Source organism: Opisthocomus hoazin, chromosome 11 (assembly GCF_030867145.1).
Source record: "Opisthocomus hoazin isolate bOpiHoa1 chromosome 11, bOpiHoa1.hap1, whole genome shotgun sequence".
Lineage (NCBI taxonomy): Eukaryota > Metazoa > Chordata > Aves > Opisthocomiformes > Opisthocomidae > Opisthocomus > Opisthocomus hoazin.
In genome coordinates, this window is record NC_134424.1 from 13,501,962 (window position 1) to 13,522,698 (window position 20,737).

Here is a 20,737-nt window from a genome sequence, read left to right on the forward strand (position 1 = left end):
CTCATGTCAGCGGAAGGTAATTTAGACCAATCTGGGTGCTTGGTTTCCCAGAACAACTGCAAGTTTATGTGCAAGTAGCTTAGCTGTGAAGTCTGCAGCAGGTTTCCTGAGCAGGACTGGCCCCAGGCTCCCTGCGCTTCAGCCTGCCTTCCTGGGAATCACTTCAGGCATGACCTGAAGATTGCTGGACAAATAGGAAAACCCGCAGAGCAAGGTAGGTGCCTGCCAAAAAATGAAGGAAGCAAGCTCTGTTTGAGTCGCTTCACTTGTTCAGCGACATCCAGGGGGGTTACACCTCTGCCTCCCACCTTGCCTGTCACGCCAGCTGCCATGGAGCAGCAGAGCTCAGGCATTTGGGCAGAGCTGGTCGAAACAGCCAAAACAAGGGAACTGGCAGAACTTGGACCTTGGCTGGATGGCTGCCTTCGTCCTCCACAAATAAACCATTCCTGCTTAGAAAATCCATGTGCTTACACCTATGCTTTCAAGTCCAAAGTGGAAAATTTTCTCCTCTAGTCGTTCCCGAGTCAAGTGGAAAGGGGAGCTGTGGTGGGGCATGAGTACCAAGGTTACTGGATAGAGGAGGTCAAAAAGCTTTGGCTAGGAACAAAACCAAAGGCAAGATGCGAAGACAGGGAGGAGGGGATACATCCTGCTTTCAAAGGCCTTGGGCTCTGCTGGATCTGTCCTAAACCTGACAGAGCCGTTCACAGGCTGGCATAGACCACCACAATGGCCAAATGTGTTGGAAGAGGTGGTTTTTTTGGGTGCCAGCCCTCGAGGATCTGGCAGAGCTTGAATGCACCGGGTTAAGGAGCAAGGATCGGTATGCATGCCTCAACCACACACAAACAGATGCAGTAATGTGAATTATTCGTGTGCAACCCAGGTCCCTGGCTTGCTCAATCCTGGAGTGGAAATTGCGCCTGAGGTTAATGCACTGCAAGGAATGTACGGGAAATGTTTTGCATTTTAAACAAATAAAAATCAGTGCATATTTTTTTAACGCTTGCTGACCAGCTCTTCACATCCTGTTAAGCTAAATATTTGCATGGTGGTAGTGCAGAGGGCTGAGCAAGGAACCCCTGTGTTTCATTTGGGTGGCTGTATATTGCGATCAGCTGCTCTTTCCTCTTCTGTCTGTTTTTCTTAGCAAGGTCAGGACGAGTTTCACAGTCCGAATGGTTCACTGCAATTCTCTACAGGATATCCTCATTTTACTTTAATGGGGAGGAAATTAATGAAACATACAGGCCCTGGGGCTTCGAATACTATACATTAATATTATCCCAACGCACTGTGGTATGTGTGCTCTCTCAGACTAAACTTTACACTGGACAGAGGAAGTTGTGATCAGATTCAGGTGCCTGTGAAACTCAAATGGTAGGGGGGAGAGGGAAAAAAAATAAAGGAAAAGAGAAGTTTGGAGCGGTTTCCTTCCGTTTCAGCCCCTGATCAGTGTGAGAACAGGGCTGTTCAAGAGGGATCAGGTCAATACAAACCAAACAAACTATCCCAGCTCCTAGGACAGGACTATTTAGCTCTATTTGTGTATCTGGGAGGTTCATTCTTGTGATCTGTTGGTTACCTTCTTTGGAGGGTGAATTTGTCCCATTGCTGAGTGCACCAGTAGTGATCTGTAAGACAGTGGTGGTCTTTGCAGAAGATGGACCGCAAAAGGGTTGCGTATCTTCCCACCTCCCTTTCCTCCAAATTAAAACCGTGAGTGCTTTCCAATGCCTGCAAGGAGGCAGACAACAAAATGAGAGAATATATCAAAGTAGTTAGAGAAAATTAAGCTCAGCTTCAGTTTCCTTTGGTGGTAGCGGGGAACCACGAGAACACAGACCTGAGCATGCAGCCATTACCCCTTGTGCAAGCCACCTTACAAGGCAACAATTTTTATGCACCTATGCAGGCTGGCTGCAACACAACCCAGTGCCAAAGGGCTGACAGTGCCTTGCCCTGACAGTGGCCCTATAGACTATGAAGCTCCTCAAGAAGACCAAAAAGCTTTGGCCGTGGATTGGAAACAGTTTAGACTCAGGGTGCTCAGCTGCCATCCCAGTGTTGCTTTTAGGTGTTTAAATAGAGCCCCTCTCGTGGCAGCTCTCCCCATCTTTGGAAGGGGGTCATTAACTTCGGGCTGTGTCAGGCCCACTACTCAGAAAGCTGCTGACAGTGAATTCCGTCTTTCCTTCTGGGATTTTTGTTTTCTTTTCTTTCCCCTTATGGTGCGATTTCCTCATATTACAGCAACTGGCACTGTCTTTGCACTGAAAGGAACAGAGTCCTGCACAATGTTGGTGGAAGAATGTGGAGGAGGAGACCTTGTTTGGAGAAATTGGCTGCATCAAGGAAAAATAAGAAGCTAAAAGATCATCATGGTTTGGTCTCTCGAGGGGTAAGAAGGCATTTTTTCTTTTTTCTTAGAAATACGCTAGAATACCGGAAATTTTCTATGGGCTGAAGAAGGAAGCGACCCCCTCCCATTCCCAAACTCCACATCTCCAACTCTGTCCATTTGATTTGAAATGTTGCTGAACCACTTGCCTGGTGGAGAAAACCACAACTTGAATATTACCACATTTTGCAAACTGAAGGCTCTGCCTTGGGATACAGGGACAATTTATTAGTGGAAATATCTTTAATTAATTTGTGCACAAGTTCGTGTTTTTCTTTAATTCTTCTCCCCAGGCACTTGACCCATAGTAATGAAATCCGAGAGTCCTTTCAGAAAATGACTTTCTCAGCATTTTTGTTCCTTTTAAAGTTAAGTGTATCGCATAATGACCATGAAATGTTATCCTTTATTAGGAACACACTTTTCACTGAGAGTCTTCAAATAGACTTTATTACCAAGAACTCTGTGGTAAGCTGCCATCCACTGCCTTACAGCCTGGCTTTGAACTCCGCATGCGAGTATCTTCGAGGACAAGCGCTCTGCTACGGCATTGCAGGCAGGACTGGCTGTTGCTGGAAGGAGGTGGGTGCTTGGTTTGGTTCTAGCCTCAAAGGCCAGGCTCGGGAGAACACATAGCTTCAACCATGAGTGGCCAAGAGCTGGCTGACGGGTACCTGCAGTCCAGCCGTGCATGACTCCAGAAAGGACGTCATGGACCGACACTGACATTTGGGACCATCCTGTGTGATCTGATCCCTAGGCAGATCGAGGTGCCTCCGAACGTTGCAATTGGAAATGCAGACCTTTTCTCTTGGTCTGAATGGGGACCACAGCCACGATGGCTCTTACTGGCCCAGTCTCTGCCAGTGTCATACTGGGCCAGCAAGGTCGCGAAGGTTTCTTCTTCTCCAGGCAGCCTGAAGGGAAAGTTTTGCAAGCTCAGAAAATCAGGAGGTGCCTCGAGTGGCTTTGGTGTCTTAGATACACTTTGTCTTTCACTGCGAACAGTCCTCAAGGATGGAAAGTTTTCCTTTTACACAAAGGTGGATCAACAGTCCCGTGTGGTTTGGCATGTGGGAACGTTAGCACTGACACAACAGACACACTGGTGATTGAGAGGTTGTTTGGAGGTAATGCGGCCAAAGCAGAATGGGATTTTTCAGTTTTTTTGCAACGGAGAAAGATGGGAGGGGGGTGCTCAACAACAACATGCGATGAACAGTTCTGATTTATAATCCATCTGAAATGTGTTATCTCCCCACCCCACCTCCTGCCCCTTAACTGCCATTCTCGGAGCCCAGCACCTTCTGATGCAACTTTTAGGGTGCTGATTCAGAGTGGACTCTGAGGACATGGTGTCATTGTGAACTAGCTCAGCCTGATGTTTCTTAGAAACGATCATCCAAGTACTGACTGGGCTTTTACCCCCACCCTGAACACATGCCAGGGAATTCACCATGCTGTAACATTATGTCTTGGGTTTACAACACCTTGTCTTGGAAAGGGCGGTCTTGGCTGGAGCTACAGAGCACCCCTCCAACTCCAGGTCTGAATCCTTTTTTTTGGGGCAGTAGCACAGGGCGCTTGCTGCTCCCTTCTATCTCTGATGCTCAATCCAAGTAGATTCAAACCCCAGGGGTCGGGGCCAGCTCCATGGAACCAATTCACATCATGCCTAAGTGATTCGCCTTATCGCAAAGATATTATTAGTGTTTAGAAACCCCCCACCAGCCGCAGAAAGGGCTGTTTCACAAAGGGCCTGTCCCTTTTGTTTCGAGGTCATCCATCTCCCTGTCCTGGTCCCGTTTTCACTCTAATTTGTTTCGACCGCAGAATAGGCGCGTGAACAGCTCGTTTTGTTTTTGTTTTTGACAGGCGACCACAAGAACATTGGCTGCATGTGCTTTTCGTTTGGCTGCAGTTTAGCAGCTGTTCCCTTTGAAATAACCCCGTTTCTGCTGGCTTAATTTCTTAGTTGCTCTTACCCAACTTTTCTGACCAGTAAGTCTTCTCCCTCCTCCCCACCCACCTGGCCCTGTTCCCTGCCCTCCCCACCGCTACCCTAGGAACCCTTTTGGTTATTTCAACCTCCGTGATTAAACTGGCCCCCAATTGTTATCAAGAAGATTCAGGAAGGAGGATGAAAAAAGGAAACATAATCTTATCTGAGAATAGAAAATATGATAAGGGCCCCCTATCTGGAGGCTGCAGTGTCCCTCGTGGTGGGGCTGCAGCAGTTCCTTTGAAAATAATCACCGACACCATCTCTGCTAAATCACCTTTCACACAGCTCAGGCCTTTGATACAAAGGCCCCTGGCAAAATTAGAGCAGGATTGTGTAGACCCCAGAGCAAACGCATTAAGTGCTCAAGAGATCAGAATTAGGGGGCATCTAGCTATAATTGCATAGGAGGAACTTCTGTTATTGGGGGGGTGATGGTGTGCCTCTGTGGGTGTACGCGTACGTGCATTTGTGTCTCTGTCTGGTTGCTACTGGATGATGACTAGAAGTTAAAATGCATGACACGAGGTGCTAATTAAATGGCCTTTGTACCTTTTAATCGTCTGCATAGGAGAGGAATTAATACCGGACCAAATGCTATGTATAAGGATTCCGAGTGCTCAGCTCTTTCAGAAAGTGTCGGATAAAGCACGGGCAGAGCAATCCTGTGCTGGTTACATGTAAATAGCAAGACTACGAGAGTCAGTTTTGCTTTTAATTTTGTTCCTTTTTCTCTGCCTTTTTTGCTGTCAGAAGCCTCAGGGTTAAACTTTTCTTGTTTGATTTCAGCTAAAGTGAATTTTGTACTCTTGTATGCTGATAGACCCTGTTGGGCACATTGCAAAAACAAAACTGCAAACCACTGCATTGCTCCCTAGAACCTGGCAGGCTTTTGCATGAATATGCCTGACCTGAAACAGTGCTGGCACAGTGAGAGGGGGCGGCTGGGGCTGGGAAAGTGAAATATTCTGCACGGACAGGGTGGAGGTGCATGGAGTGAATGTGTAGAATTATAGGAAATACAAATATATGGGCCATAAATACCGCTATTTAAAAAGGAAAACAAAAATCTCCCCTGTAGTCATTCTGAGGTTTTTAAGCAATACCTAGGGATTTTGAGTACTCAGTCTTTGGGTCCTCGGCGTGGGGTGCCTTTCAGAGGGTGGTATAATGTAGCTCTTTCTAAGCAATTAGATTATTTTAAAATGTTAGAGATTAGTAACCTAGAAACGGAGCTGCCCCGAATCCCAACTCAGTTCTGAAAATTTTACATTGCTAATTGGCTTCATACATTTGTGATGACCATGGCTTATACCGTTTAGGAACTGATTCAAATTGAACTTGAAAGATCTCAGAACAACCACTCTGTTTTGCAGGTGTTAGCCAGCAGCCAGATTACCCATTTCCAAGGTGCTTCCAGACAGATCTTTAAAATATGCTTTAAAAAACAGTACAAACAAGCAAAAAAAATCAAACAAAATAACCCCAAACCAAAACGCTACCAGAACCTCCAACAACCAAGCAAACTCCACTCTCTTGTGCGTATCGGGTTAGGCAGTCTTGCTCAGGGCGTAGGAAGTGCTGAAATTGTCACATCTTGTGAAATAATGTAACTAAAGAATCCAAGCTGAACTTGGCAAAGCTGGAGCTTGTCAGGTAGTTCCTTTGCAACATACTCCTCTGGAATTAAATCCTTTTTTCTCAGAGAGGAAAAATTACTTTTTTTCTTACATCTTGTTGCGGGACAATGCAACACAGGGGAAGGGCATTAGAGTGTTGCGGCTTGGTGTCTCAAGGCAAGGCGTCGACTCCAGGGCTCTGTGGGTATTCTAACATAAATAGTTTGTAATGTAACAAAATCAAATTACAGTGGTGGGAAATTGGCATGAGGAGTGGTAGATAAGCTCAGAAATCCTTGTCTTTCTGCTGATCTGGGTTTCAGGGGCTGGCATTTGTGAATGCAGCCCATTGAACGTGAGTGCTGTAGAATGTTGGTCTGTAACAGAGACACGGTCCGTGTGGGATAAGGTTGTGGATGACTGGCAGAACCATCTGTCCAGTTTTTTCCAGATATACAAAATATGCCCTTTAAGTCTTTTCCTCCTATTCTTCCCACTTGACAGCAAGAATTATGGATGGCGGTGCCAGGCCCAACTTTAAGTTTCCTGTTGCTTGTTGATTTGTGGGATATTCATGCAAGTGAAAAACACACCGATCTGTGGAGCATCCAGGGGGCTAAATGGTGAATTTGTACATAAATCCATTTTGCCTTTCAGAGATGGGTGGAATCCTTTCAGTCACTTCTGTAGCTGACTGTGAAATGCACTTGAACCAAATCCTCAAATTTCCTTGATCCTTGTGGGAAGCTTAAATATGAGACGTCCCACAAGGGGCTAAAGTGAAAACCTAGGTTCATCAAAATGGCTGTGTTTTATAAGCTCTTTATAATTGGACATAATTGCTGACCCAAAGACCCTACGCTCCAATTCACTTGCAGAAGAACAAAGTGAGGCATGAGCCAGCCGAGGCAAGCCGTAGGTTCTCCCGCAAAACTGCTCGTTGGCATCACGGTCTGGAGGCATTCCCACCCTGCAGCAGCCACCCCCGAGATGCTGACTGTGCCGGTTTTTGTGCAGCGAGATGTGCCGGGGCACTGATCCGGCTGCAGAAGAAGAAGAAAAAAAAAAAAGTCCTGCTGCAGTGTCCCGTGTGTTTCTTGTTAGAGTGGGTTGGTTCCCCTGTCAGGCTGATGTCACGCACCGTGGCAGCAGCACCCAGAGGGGATCGCACACGGTCGGGCAGAGGCAGGCAGAAGGGAATCCCTGAAGCTGGTGTTGCTGCCAGCTTCCTAATGTGAAACAGTAACCTCAGCAAAGGAAAGAACAAGTGTGTGAACAGTTTAAGGAGAAAAAGCGGGAAAAGAAACCCAACAGGGAAAGCTGCTTTGATGAAGAGAGTGCTTTAAAAAGCAAACAAACCCTGAAAAACCCCAAAGTAAGTCTTTTGTCAGAAGAAACAGCTCGGGAGCAATGTTCTTCTGCCTGACCCCACAGTGAAGAGAAGGGCTGTTCTGGGAAGCTTGCAGTGCAGAAGGGAGAGAGGAAAGAAAACACGCAACACCAACAAGTGCACAGTCAGTGAGCTTTAAAAATCCTCCCTCATCGGGGTTGTGACAGCAGAAGGAGGTGGTAGTGACCACAGAGGGAGGAGAGCTTTCCCGTAGTGTCTGACCCCAGCACCCTCTCCCGTGCCGCTGGAAGGGGCTGCGTGCAGGACTCTTATGCTGCTCCCGGGCGCAGGCCCTTTTTGTGGCTGCACCTTTCAAAGAGGAGTTCCCAGGCGTTGCTCAATCTGTAACCTTCGTGCGCTTCCTGCGGAGCGCGCTCTTAAATTATTTTTTATCAAAAAGGCCCAGAAATTTGATAGGGGAGATGAGAAGATGGGCACGGCCAGGGAGGATAATAAAGAAGAACTGTCACTTCCCTGGCTGTAGCTTTGTTGGCCCTCCTGCTTGCTGAGATAAAGGAACAGCAGCTGGTCTGGGTTCTGTATCAAAAGGCTGATTTGGCTGCTTGATTATATATGAAATATAGATTTAAAGCTTAACTTATGTTCCCAAAAGCGAATCAATGACAGGGTAAAGCCTGACACATTTGTTATGATCACTAAGAGCTTTGCTGTTGATGCTCATAGTGGCTGGAGGGGCTTTAGAAAGCTGTTTGGATCCCGTTTACTGAAATCTTACCTGTTCAGAATACATTATTTATTAATAACAGCTCAAGGTGGGAATGTTTTTCTCTTTGCTATCGTTCTACCTCTGAGTTTCAGGAACAACCTCCAAGGAAGGAGTTAAACTGCTTTTACCAGGCAGAAAGGGAAAAAGAGGCAAAAAAACTTCCAGAGCCACCATCCAGAAAGGCAGTGATGTAGCCAAGGGCTTAAGTTCTGCTGAAGATGACCTTACTCGACTCCTTGGTTAAATGCTTTGCTGGATCTGCTGTTTTAGGCTTTTTTCCTGGAAAGCAGAATGTATTAGACCTAGAGAAAAGCAGCCCTAACATGACTAAATGGTTTCTGGTACCCGAGCAAGCTCTCTTTGAACAACCTGGAGCATCTCCGTGGGTACTGGAGGAGGAAATACATTCCAGGGGCTGTGGATCTTTGCTGTGTTCGCCTCCCTCACAACACCAACAAGTGTGCAGCCAGAAGGTCAGTGCAGCAGCATGGGTTTGCCAGGAAGCAGCGGTTCGAGCCATCCTGCCTTGGCTGACGGGCCTCTGGGGCTCGTCTTCTCACAAATGACACACACATGCATGCACAAATAAAACCCTGGCAATCTCTTTCTGCAAGAGCCTCACTGCTTCCAGGGAGAAGGAGTGCGGAGTAATTTGATGCCTTCATTATCTTCATAACATGAACCAATTTGTCAGCAAACTACTGTGCGGCCTGATTCCTGATTGCAGAGAAAACCAGGCTGGGAGAGAGGAGCTATTATTTGCAACTAGTTTAAGCATTGTTCTTTTTCAGAAGAATATAAATATACTGTGTAGAGCTGGCTCATTAGACACTTATCCATTTGTATTTATAGTTTAATTAAATAACTGCACAGGAGGACTTTGGTTTCCCATCACAGAACGGGTTTGCCCTCCTTATGGCAGTTTCTTTCTGAGGAAGGCTTTGTAGACACAAGTGCATTTAATCTATCAGCTCCCACCCCTAGATGGAAGGAAGGAGGTAAAATACTTTAACCCTCATTGTATGGATGTAGAGAATGATGGCTAAAGATTTTCAGTGACCAGCCCTGGGGTACCCTGGTTGCTGACTTCTTATGAGAACACTTTTCTGCCTGAAACATGGGGCTAGGAAGTTAGTGTGAGTAGCTGATTGCTCTTTGCTTCCTAAGAGATAGTCCCCCACAGAGCCTCATAAGAGCCACTTTCACCTCCCTTCTTGTTTTGTTACAAATTCCAGGCTTAATCCAGCTTTCCAGTCACTCAGAGTCTGGGTGGGTTTTGCAGATACAGGAGAGATTTGCCTGCTGTTTGTCCAATTTTATCCTAGAGGAGGAAGGACACAGTGTACTGGATGTGATCCCTCTGAACAAGTCCCTGTGCAGCGTCCTGCCCTGCTCTCCCATCCCAAGAGCTAACCCCTAAGGGCTGGATTCCAGCTCAGGCTGCGCAGGACAGGGCAGGAGCTACCTGCTAGGGTGGGCATAACACAGGTGCGAGGTGGGTTACAAACCATCAGAAAAGCTACAGCCAAGACAGGTAACCCTCTGTCTATCTCTGAAGGTGGCCCCGATTCTGGTATTACTTTCTGTTCTGGTATTGCCTTCAGACATACCAAACCCTGTAGGGGTTGCCATCCCATATTTCCCATAAAAACGATTCCACGTAAGGTCTGCTTTGAGTTTTTGATGGGGGGAGACAGTGTCATGGCTCTGGAGTTGATGGCAGGTGAAATCCACCCCTTCACTTCTTGCATTAGCTCAGCTCTGTGATCTCAAGCTGGGACACAGGTCAGAAGGGTTATGAGATCTTCTGATCAGACATACATCTTCTGGGAGTGCTTTGACTTTGAGGTTGAATTTTCTCTCTGAAAAGTCAAGAGAAATCTAAAGGAGCTGCCTGTTGCTTAGGGAATAGAAACGAAGAGTGCTTTGGCACTATATTTTGTTATTCCTAATCTCTGTGGTAGCTGATGTTTTTATTTTATTTTTTACTCTCTTCCACGTTTAATGTGGTCCCTTAAGTTGCTTAAGCTTCTTTTTCTTCTCTTTAACTCATTTAAATCAGATTCCCCCATACCCTGAAATACAAAATACATGGAGGTTTTCTCTAAAGCATAGTTTATGCAAATAATTCCCTCTCTGCATTCCTGTGCTAGAGTCAAGCACTGCATATCTGATTGGGCTCTTAATGACTTTTGGGAATCATTTAAATATCTAGCTGACTAGCCCAGTTAATAATCAAAGCTGCAGCTCCTTGAAGCAGGAGTGATTCATGGAAGAAGAAGAAAGCTTCTGGTTATTTCTAAGCCTCGCTCCTGCCCCTTCACTGACGTGCAGACTCTGAAGGGCACGGCATTATCAGATGTTCCCAGGCGATGTGCATCCCTTCGGTCTCGCTCCCAGTCGCACGCTCAGGTGGTACAAACTGCCAGCTTGGTTTCTGAACATCTGTTGCCTGCGCATCCCGTTGCAGGGAGATCGCTGGAGCTTGCAGATTAAGCAGTTCAGGGGCAAGTTTAGTGTTTGAATTGCAGATTTTTCTGGGGGTGAAACCCTTAGATGTGGCAGTGAGGACAGTGTTTGGGAGACAGCTCTCTTTACCCCTGTGTGCTTAAGTGTATCGTGATGCTGCCAGTGCTGTCTGTGAATGAACCAGGAAAGAGCAAACATTGGGATTTGCCTTTGGGATTTGTTCTTTAATTCAGGATGTTCTTTCCTAATTGGATGTTACTCTATTCTGACAATTGTCCCAGTTTTTAAGGTATTTTCATATAATCTCACCTGATGTCGCCTGAAGTTTCATTTAATTTCTAGAATTAGCTCTTTTTTAAAATTTTCCGTTCTAGAGTGTCGTGGATTATTGTCGCATGCTGTTGCTGCTGGCTGTACTGCAGCCAGACAAATCTCTGCTTTGGTAATGGAAAAATAATAATTACTGTATGAGTCCCCTTCTTCTGCCTCCCAGAGTTACTCTACTGAGTACTAACATGATGTTAGGACTACCTTTGGCACCTCTGTATTCTCTTTTGTGTCCTGAATGACAGTATTCACTGAGACACGCTGCTTCTCTGATTTATGAATTGAAATATATTCTACAAGAGAGAATGAGTGCCTGGGGGAGGAGAGTAGGGCTTTGATCTCACTGTGCTTTTGAAATATGACTGTAAAATCAGAATTAGATTGTAATCTCTTTGGGGCAGGGACATCTTTGTTTGCCCTGTACAGTGTCTAGCATTCTTTGGGTGCCATGTTATCAACAACAGAGGCTGAGTAATGAGCGATGCTCACAAAGTGTATCGATTGACCCTGAGAGTTGAGGGGCTGTTCGCTCCTCATTCTATAATTAATACCGTAGTTGGACTTCTTTCCCCTGCTCCTCATCTGCGTAGTAGCTGGACTTCACTGGATATTTGGATCGTAGGTGTGGGGGGATGGACCGGGTGCCTAGCCATTGCCCGGAGTTCTGCATTATGGACAGCCAGCCAGGCTGGTCCCTCAGGTCTGCATGGCCTCGTGTGTCCTGCTGCACAGGCAATGTCAGCTGCTGTGGCTGATCTGTGGCACTCAGCTGTCCGTGGTTGACCTTGAGCACCCTCCATGGCCTTGGGAAGCCTTAAAATGACAAAGATAGCCAGGAAAAGCGTGGGATATGTTTGCATCTTTGAGGAGGCCAGCAGACCGTTGGCCCAGCCTTTCAGTTGCTCCCAGGCTGCTTCGCCAAGAGCTCAGTTCCCAGGATGCTGCTGCTTCTGGCTTGCGTTAAACAAACCTTGTTGCAGAAAGGGACCTGAGCATCTCTTGTTCTAGGTGCATTCTTATAAAGAAGAAAAATTCTCATAAGCCCCCAAGAGTCCTTTTGTTGCTCTTTGCAACAAAGCTTGAGTCCTTAAAAGGGACCTGTGACTTTGCTTGGCAAAAACTTGAACAGTTTAGGATGGAGATGTCCATCTTCCCTTCTGGAAACCAGGCCCTGACAAGAACCCCAGGGAGAGTCCTGCAGTGGGACTGACGCAGGGAGCTGCTGGGACCAGACACAGATTTTTCCCTTTGCTGATGTGAGCACAGAGGTACCCCTCATCTGGGCTTGACAGACTTTTCTTTCTCTTGGTTTGAAGTTTTGGAGCAGGAGTGCAAAGCCTGGGGGGTTTAGTCACTGAGCTGAGTTGTGCTAAGCCCACAAAATGATCCCTTAAAGTTTCCTTTCCTTCACGGTCTCTCTTGTTTTTCCTTCTGCCCCCATGTGTGCAAAATGTGTTTAGGGTGTTTTTTTGCTTATTAATTGCCTGCCCTAAATCAAGGGTTTTCGATGGGAGGCACAGCTGAAGCTGTCCATTCTGCATCCCTCCAGAACTGCTGTTTCCTCAGCTCTAAAAACAACATCCAATACGATGTATAATGGTTTCACCAAGTGTTTGTTGTCACTGCTACTGAAAAAACTTGGTTGAATTCATACTCATTGCATTTGAGTGGGAAAACTTGCCTTATCGTTGTAGGGCAAGTAGAAGGAAAGGCTACTCAAGGTGTGATTGCTGTGATTCCTAAATGGGTCATGGGTTTTGATGTTGAAAGAGCTGTCTGTGTCCTCTTAATCTGTGTATGTGTGTCTACTTTTTAAGGGGAAAGACGAGGCTTCTGTCTGTTCTGCACCTGGTGGTTCAGATTTGAGGATAGTAGCTTCCGTAGTCTGGACAGTTGGAGCTGTACAGCTTTGGGATAGAGGGCTGCCCCGCTCCAGGATGCCCTGTTGCAGTGAGGAGCCTGTTCACCCTAACAGCAACCATTATTTGAAGAGGGGGAGCAGGATGAGAGCTCCAATTATTTGAACTGAGCTGGCTGGGAAATGCAGTCCCTGCGGAAACTCTTTCAAAGACGACTGTTTTCCCATCTGTCATGACAAGATGCAGGAGCACTTTTTAAATGATCACACTTTCCTAGGAGTAGACGTGATTCAGAGAGAGGAAGAAAAGATGCATTTTTTGAGACCCACCAAACTACGAGCCAAAGCTGAGGTACACTTGGGTAATGTCTCCAGCTAGGTACTTTGCTCTAAAATGGCACATGTTGTGTCGCATTTCACGTGGACTACTGAGCTGTGTCCTAAGACACTCACCTAATTGTCTTGGTTCTCCAGCTACAAAGATTCATTAACAACGACAGAAACTTCTCTGTCTGGTCTCTACAGCCAGGAAGAAAAAGGCGAAGGTCTCATGAAAGGGAGGGGGGAGAGCTCGAAAGGAGACTTTGCTGGCAGATGACTATGGTGAATCTTACAGCCCTATTCAGCACATCAGTTTCTCCAAAGCAGCTGATGGCATATGTGAAACACAGCAAGTCCTCGGGCTATTGTGTAACTCAGGAGATGCCTGCAGCCGCTGTTCATAATTAATCATTTAAGCAACAGTAAAATCAAGTGACTTTACTGACAGTATCCAAACTGCTGACCTTAATGCATTTGAAAAGTTCGCTGGATACTGAACCTCGAATGACCCATGGATGGATCTGGAATAATAATTTTCATAATCCTCGAGTCATTATCTTAAGAGGGAATGTATTGTTCTCCTAATTAAGTCCGTCCACATGCTGTGCATCTTCCCATGCAAATGCACTGTGCATAAACTAATTAAAAGAAATATACAGCCACAAGGACTTAAACTGTCTTTTGTGCAATCTCTTTAAATTATAAGGAGTCTCCCTCCTCCCCCCTCACACACACATTCTAACAAGGGATTCGGCTCCATATTCAGCAGGGAAAACCGCTGAGCAGTTTTGGATCAGAATCTGGAATTTCCCAGAATTTGTTGGAAAGCCTTTGTTTTATGACATTTTTGTGAGGGCCCTGGATGTGCAGAAGACCCCAATTGAGTGAGAGTTATGATCATTTAATAGGAGACAGTCCCTGCCCTGAAGAGCTTACAGTCTAAACAGAGAAGACAGCCAAAAGCTGAAAAAACCTTGTTTGCAGTTAAACAGCTCAGCCATTGAAGAGTTGAATGACGTTTTCAAGGTCATACATACAGAGCTGGAAACTGGAGGCAGACCTGCTCCAGTGCTGCAAGTATCTGAGTCTTCCACCTCTAGCAGTAGACCCAAAAGATGTAATATGTGGGATCCTATCTGATGCAACAGTACCAAAGGGCAATTTCCCAGTGAAACTCACTGGTACTTGGTTAGCCAGGAAATGGCTGTGAAACTGCTTGGTTTCTTTCAGTAGGTGTTTCATGTTCTCAGGTGTGGTGGAGGCTGTCCCACTGGAAGGCAGTGTGTTAGAGGCACATGACTATCTGAAAATGTCCTCTGCCATATCTCCCCACTTAAGCCTCAGCAGCACCATGCAGATGCAGCAGAAGCCTCCCATCCCAGCAGCGCGTGTGTGTGTTCATGCTGTCTGCACGCCTCGTGTTGGACCATGATTTTGAGGAAGCCGGGACGCTGGCCTCTGTTTGTGTTTTGTTGTGGCAAGAAAATGAATGAGGCAGGTTGGAGGATATCATCGAGGTCAGCCTTTTTGCTGTCATCTCCCTTGGGACTGCTGCTGACATCGCCTTTGACTTCTGCTTTGCAGAAGAGGAGGCGTGGAAGCTCTGGATGTGTCCTGCCTGTGATTTCCACTGCTCTTGTAGGATGCGTGTCCGGTGTCTGCACTTCTGCCAAAGCGCTGTGACATTACTGCTTACTCTTCTCCTACAAGAAGTCAAGAGTGACCTTTCTGTCTCATAGATCATCATGGTCTCCATGGGTGTAGGAAGGGATGTCTGTGCATGCTAATATGCTAAATTAGGGGGGTAGCCTATACCAGTGGGTATGCCAGAAAAATAGCTGGGATTTTTCTGCTGCACAGAATTTCTCCCACAAACACCTTTCTTGGCTTCTGAGATTGAGATACCCCCGGGGCCTCTAAGTTGGAGCAACAATCTTGTAAACTGAGTCTGAATGTGATGATGGAGCGTATCAGTGTTTCCACTAATCTTGAATGGTCTTCACTGGGCTTGGTGGTAGAAAAATTGGCATTTTCAAATATCACATGCATGACTGGGCCTGATCTGCACCAGCACCATGAGTGGCAGGTCATAGCAAAGAGGACAGTCAGCAAAGAAATTGTTTGTGAGTGTCCTAACCTGGTCAAACTACCCAAAGAAGTTGGTATTTGCACAGAGGTGAACTGGGACAATGCAGCCATGCCCACCCATGAGAGAGGACACAAAAGCAGTTGTTGTGCAACTCAGCTGCTCTGAACTAGGTGGAATAATAGCAGCCAGTAGATGAAAATGGGCTGTGTAGCCCACAGCTCTTATAAGTTCTGCCAAATAGCCGTTAGTTGGTGCCTACAGCTTCTGAACAAGTGATATCTGCAACTATTGAGGCAACAGAGGTGCAAATTTCACAGACAGTCCATCAGTGTGAGTGAATGCCGTTCACAACATGACTAGTTCAGGGAAATAACAGCCAAGCCCTCAACAGCCCTGGCATGGTTGGTTAGGAATTTGCACATAAATTTTGAGAAAGCACAGAGATTTCCTTGCTCTCTTTTGTAGCAGGTGTTCAGAAGTGCAAAGTGGAAGATGAAATTTCCTTAGGCTGGTCTTGATTACTGTCTCATTCTTGGCAAGTGGCAGGTTTCGTGACAGCATCTCTACCAACGCAGCAGTCCTTGAAAAAGGCAGCTGGAAAAGGAGGGTGAAGAAGCGCCCGGCTCTGCGGCAGGGAGGCCCCTGCAGCACAGGATCAGAACTGGAGCAAACAGGCAGTTCTCCTCTTATCTGATGTAGCCCGAAGAGCAGACAGATAGGACTGTAGCAATCAGTATGATGGGAATGTTGTGGGTGGACTCTACCAAAAGAAAAGAAACCCTCCCCTCTATGGATGAACCTTCATCTCTCCGTTTCCCCCCTCTCCAGTCCTCATTCTGGTAAGAGGGAGGATCTTTTCCCCATTCAGCGATGAGATGAAAGAGTGCCCCCCATTTGACACTTCATGAGTTGGCTGAACCCTACAAAATGATCTTCATAAAATCCTGATTCCAAAGCATCAAAGCCTTTTTCTGACTGGTAAAACCCCTAAAAATTCCTGGAAGAACTGCCAAAGGGCAGTGGGGCTGATTCTGTCAACTGCCTTTGGTTAGAGCTGGGTTTGGTTATTTATGGGGGCCGGGGGAGGCAAGAACTTTCCAGATGGGCGGCTGAACCAAATATAACAATGATAAAAATCAAGGCAGTTAAGTGAAGGGAAAAGAATGCCTGTGCTGAAGGGCTGCATGAGGCACACGCTTCTCTGCTGAAACACCCCTCAGCACGGTGCTGCTCGTGGCATCCCACCCTGTGCTGTCTCCTCCCCGTGCATTGCACAGGCACCTCCTCTGTGTCTGCTGAAATGTGGCCTTTGCTGGGGGGATCCTGGCTGGATTTAATGGTACCTACCTAACAAGACTATGCACTGATTGAGGTGTGAGGAGTAAATACCTTATCCTTCTAAAAACATGACCAGGAGAGTAATCACCTGAATGCAGTGAGATGTCATCCCACCCCAGTGAGATTGTAATGGGGTTGGTCTCTCAGCCCATGCAAGAAGCCAACAACTGCCTAGCAGCATGACTTTTGTCTCCCCAGAAAGGCAACAGTGTTCTGGTGTCCAGGTCATGCTGGGGCTCAAACGAAGCACGTGTGTCTCTTGTCAAATTAATTCTCAGTCAGAATTGGTGTGTGATAGATCAAGGTTGGGGCACAGGGTATCAAACGGGTTGCATGGAAGCCCTTGGATGAAAAGCAAGGTAAAAGATGAATATTTCCTGTCTGAAAAGTCTGAAGAAATTTGCTGTTGCAATGTGGTGATGTAAAGGAACTGAGTGAACAGGGGAACAACCTTCAACATCATCTGGGTTCTTAAGTCATCTTGAAGTATCAATTGTGATCACTTAGAGCCCTGTTGGTGTGTGTGGCACTGCACAGTTATGAGTCAGAGCAAAAAACTCTGTCCCTTCTCCAAAGGCATTGCAGTCTAGGTGTAGAAGGGAAGAGAAAGAATAAGAAAGGCAGAATATATGGAATTGGGACTTATCATTAGATCTTTGTGTGCATCGAAGAATAGAGGAAGAGGATTCAGTAATTCCTTCAAGAAGGAAGCTTCCTTGCCATCTGCTTCACACAGAAGCATGCCGAATATCTGGTGCAAGTGGGAAGATAGCTAGGAGTTAGGACTGAGTGGGAGAGATTAAATATCTGGAAGGGGTTGGAGTTGGTGACTGTAAACTGCCTTTAGCTGAGCACACCCTTGGGTTTCCTGTGCTAGTGAAGTTTTGAATGCCTACATGGGTTGCTAATGGCTCTACAATTAGCTAGTCCAATATCATCATCTTCCTAGTGTTGATCTTTTTTTTTTGGAGGTATCCTTTAGTGGAAAATCTCCAGTACTGTCATGGAAAGGATACGCAAAGGATAAGTGAAAAATTGTCCCTTGCGCAATTGCTTTTTTGCTCTGAGTCCCCCTGTACTTCTTTCAGTCTGATATTCACATTCCTTGGCCTCACCTGTTGACCAATATGCGTTTACGCTGTTGAGAAGGTGGTGAGGCTCAGCCTACTGAGGTTGCTTTTCATCACTGGAGTGAAGCCCAGCTCTTTAGGTAAGTCTAGTGAAATCTGGGGAATTACTCTGCTTCACCCAACAGACAGAGCCTACTTCAGTTGTTTTTTTTGTTTAGGTCAGGTTCTACATCTGTGCTTGTGGTCCCACCATCAGGTTGTCTTTCAGCATCCTGCTGCCTCGTGGGAGCCCAGCCCGGCCGCAGTCAGCAGTCAGCCAAGGTGCTTGCTCCTCTCTGCTCCTCACCCACGGACGGACCCTGCTTTACAGCACTTCAGCAATTCAGCTAGAGAAGGCCAGGATGAGGTGAGCGATTTGTTTGCTAGTGAGATGGCGGGCCTCTTGTTGCTTGTTGAAGGCACGTGAGATAAGAGATGCTATTGATGTTTTAAGGTGTTCTTATCATAGGCCTTAGTCTGAAGTGACATTGTTCATCCACACTTTCTCTCCAGCTTACTGATGAAAATGGAGAATTTTCTCCTGCTGTCACCAGTCTCTGGAAAGCCCCTAGACAAAAGAAATTTTCAGACACATCATTTCCTTTTGTGAATCAAACTCTAACCCCTTAATGTTCAGCAAATAATTTGTTCCAAAGGGACTGTGTTGTATGTGATCGTAATTACATTTGTTTTTTAATAATCATAAACACTCTTGTTTTCTAAGAACCAGCAAAACTGATTTTCAAATCATTTAATTTGAATGGCGTGTTTTGTGTTTGTGTAGCATCTTCTCCCCCATAAGCACTTCTAAAGAAAAACAAACAATGTATTAAAAATAAAAAAAAAAAGGCAAGTGGGGGGGGGGAAACCTTGGAGAACTTTAAAAGACGCTAAACCTGAAAAGGGAGGGTGGGATCAGCTAATTTGTCCCTCTTTTGTGTGGTTTATTAAGCCTTTTGTTCTGGAACGCATGGGTTCAGTGGGAAAGCGGTTTTTGATATATAATGTATTTACTTTTGCTAATTAATTAAAGCAGTATTCATATGAAAATGCCAACTGATAATGGCTTTCACAGCAACAACTGTGTTTTTTAAAGTAGCAACTTTTAATTACAAATTGACTGGCAGAAATATATAAACCCAAATATTGTTCCACTGATTTCCTTTTAACTGTGTTACTCTTGCTTGATTTATCGGATTAGGGCTTTTCACACATAGTGCGTACAAGATATTGTTTTTAATGAGAAATTAGAAGATTACCAACAATACCCATAAACCATTAAAAACACAAACTCTAGATGAATGGTAATTAGACAGAATGATTTGAGGCTGATAAATTGAAAGCAATTAATGTATTTGTTTGGGATTCTGAAGATAGCTCTGGGTGTTCCAGAAAGCACTGAAGGGTTCAGATTTGGTGCAGGATTGCGTGTGGAGATACCTGCGCCTCTTCCAGTGTCCAGGGTACCAGTAAAGCACCAGTGGAGAAGATGCTGACAGGGCTCCTCTGGGCTTTGAGAAGGGGGAGAGGTGAGAAGTTATATGAAGGGGTTTTGTGGGGAGGGCTGAATGGATATATCAGAGGAGGGTTTCCTTAGATCAAACCTTCTCTGTTTTTCACTGTTATCGGTGACATAATGTACAGGAAAATTCAGGAGGTAGGAAGGGGGAAAGTGCTGAGGAGAAGTAAAGGATTCTCATCTGTGCTGTGGTTTATCAGTATTGCAAGTTCTGCTCAACTCGAGCAGTCCCGAGGCAATACGCTTGCGTGAGATGCTCTCTTTTGGGAGACGAGCAGGTTGCATTTGTTAATGGTGCCTTGTAACCCCAGCAAGGGCATCCTGTTTGCTATTCTTTCTCTTATTCTTGGCAAAGCAAATGTTTTGGGATTCTATTTCAGCAGAAGGAAGTACTCTCGGGTGGTGATGCCTTTTGATATTGTGTTCCTTGTACCTGGGTCTAGAACAGAGCTCAACATGATTTCCCATCTCAGGAGAATTTCTTAGGACAAGAAAAATAGCCAAAATCAAGTAATCTTCTAAATCAGGATAGAAATGTCTTTTCTCAAAAAATGTTAAAACCAAATAGCCCTCCCCACTCTAAAACTCAAAGCCACAGGTGACACGTGATCCAAACAGTTGTAATGGCTCATTTCAATTTTTACTATTTTTATTTTCAAGTCGTGTCCAAGTGTAAATGAAACAGAACATTGAAATCAAGAGTCATGGCAAACAAAAACCTTAAATCCTTTCCCCATTTTCCACCAAGTCAGAAATATCCATCAGAATCCGCCATTTCTTACACACAGTGGTTTGCTTGTGATAATCTGGTATTTTGGTTGGGGGGTATTTTTCATTAAAAAAATTCTTGACGTGGAATTCTGCAAGTGGAACTCCCTTCACCATCGACTTATCTCTCTATTCCAATGCCTCCTTTAGATGTATTTCTTCCATGAGGCTTTTCAGTGCTTATCCACTGTAGAAAGAAATGCATTACTTAACAAGGCAAGAGCAAAAGAACAGTGTATGCCCATCATGTTTAACCATCAGCTGCTGGTATCTTGCTCGGGGAACCAGGTTTTCAAAGGAGCTCAAGCTCTTGAATACGCTTAGTGGATGCTGGTGGGTGCTCAGTTCTATTGAAAACCTGGTCATCACATTCCTAGTGGAAAGTGTTGGACTGGACCAGATTTTTTTTGAGGCTTTGCCCTGAGAAAAATGCTATTTTCTGTGGAAACTCTATAGCTTGTCAATTTAGGGCCGAATTCTTTCCCTTATTGACTATCTTCCAGGCACACTTCAGTCTTGCAGGTGCTCTGAAGATTATATTTGCAGGAGCCCCGTCTTCTGTCCCTGTGGTGCTGTCTGCTGCGGGTCCATCCCTGCGCAGCGCAGGGTTGTTCAGTCCACTGTGACTCTTGTGGAGTGATTTGTGATGGCTCTCCTCCATTTGCCTTACTGGAGTCATGATGGGTTGCAGAGAAAAGTAGGTGCGTTAGCAGAGAGCATCTTGCTTCCAGGGATGCAGTGGATGAGGTACTGCTTCTCCCAGCAGGCTTACTCTGGGGAACACTTGCTAGCGTGTT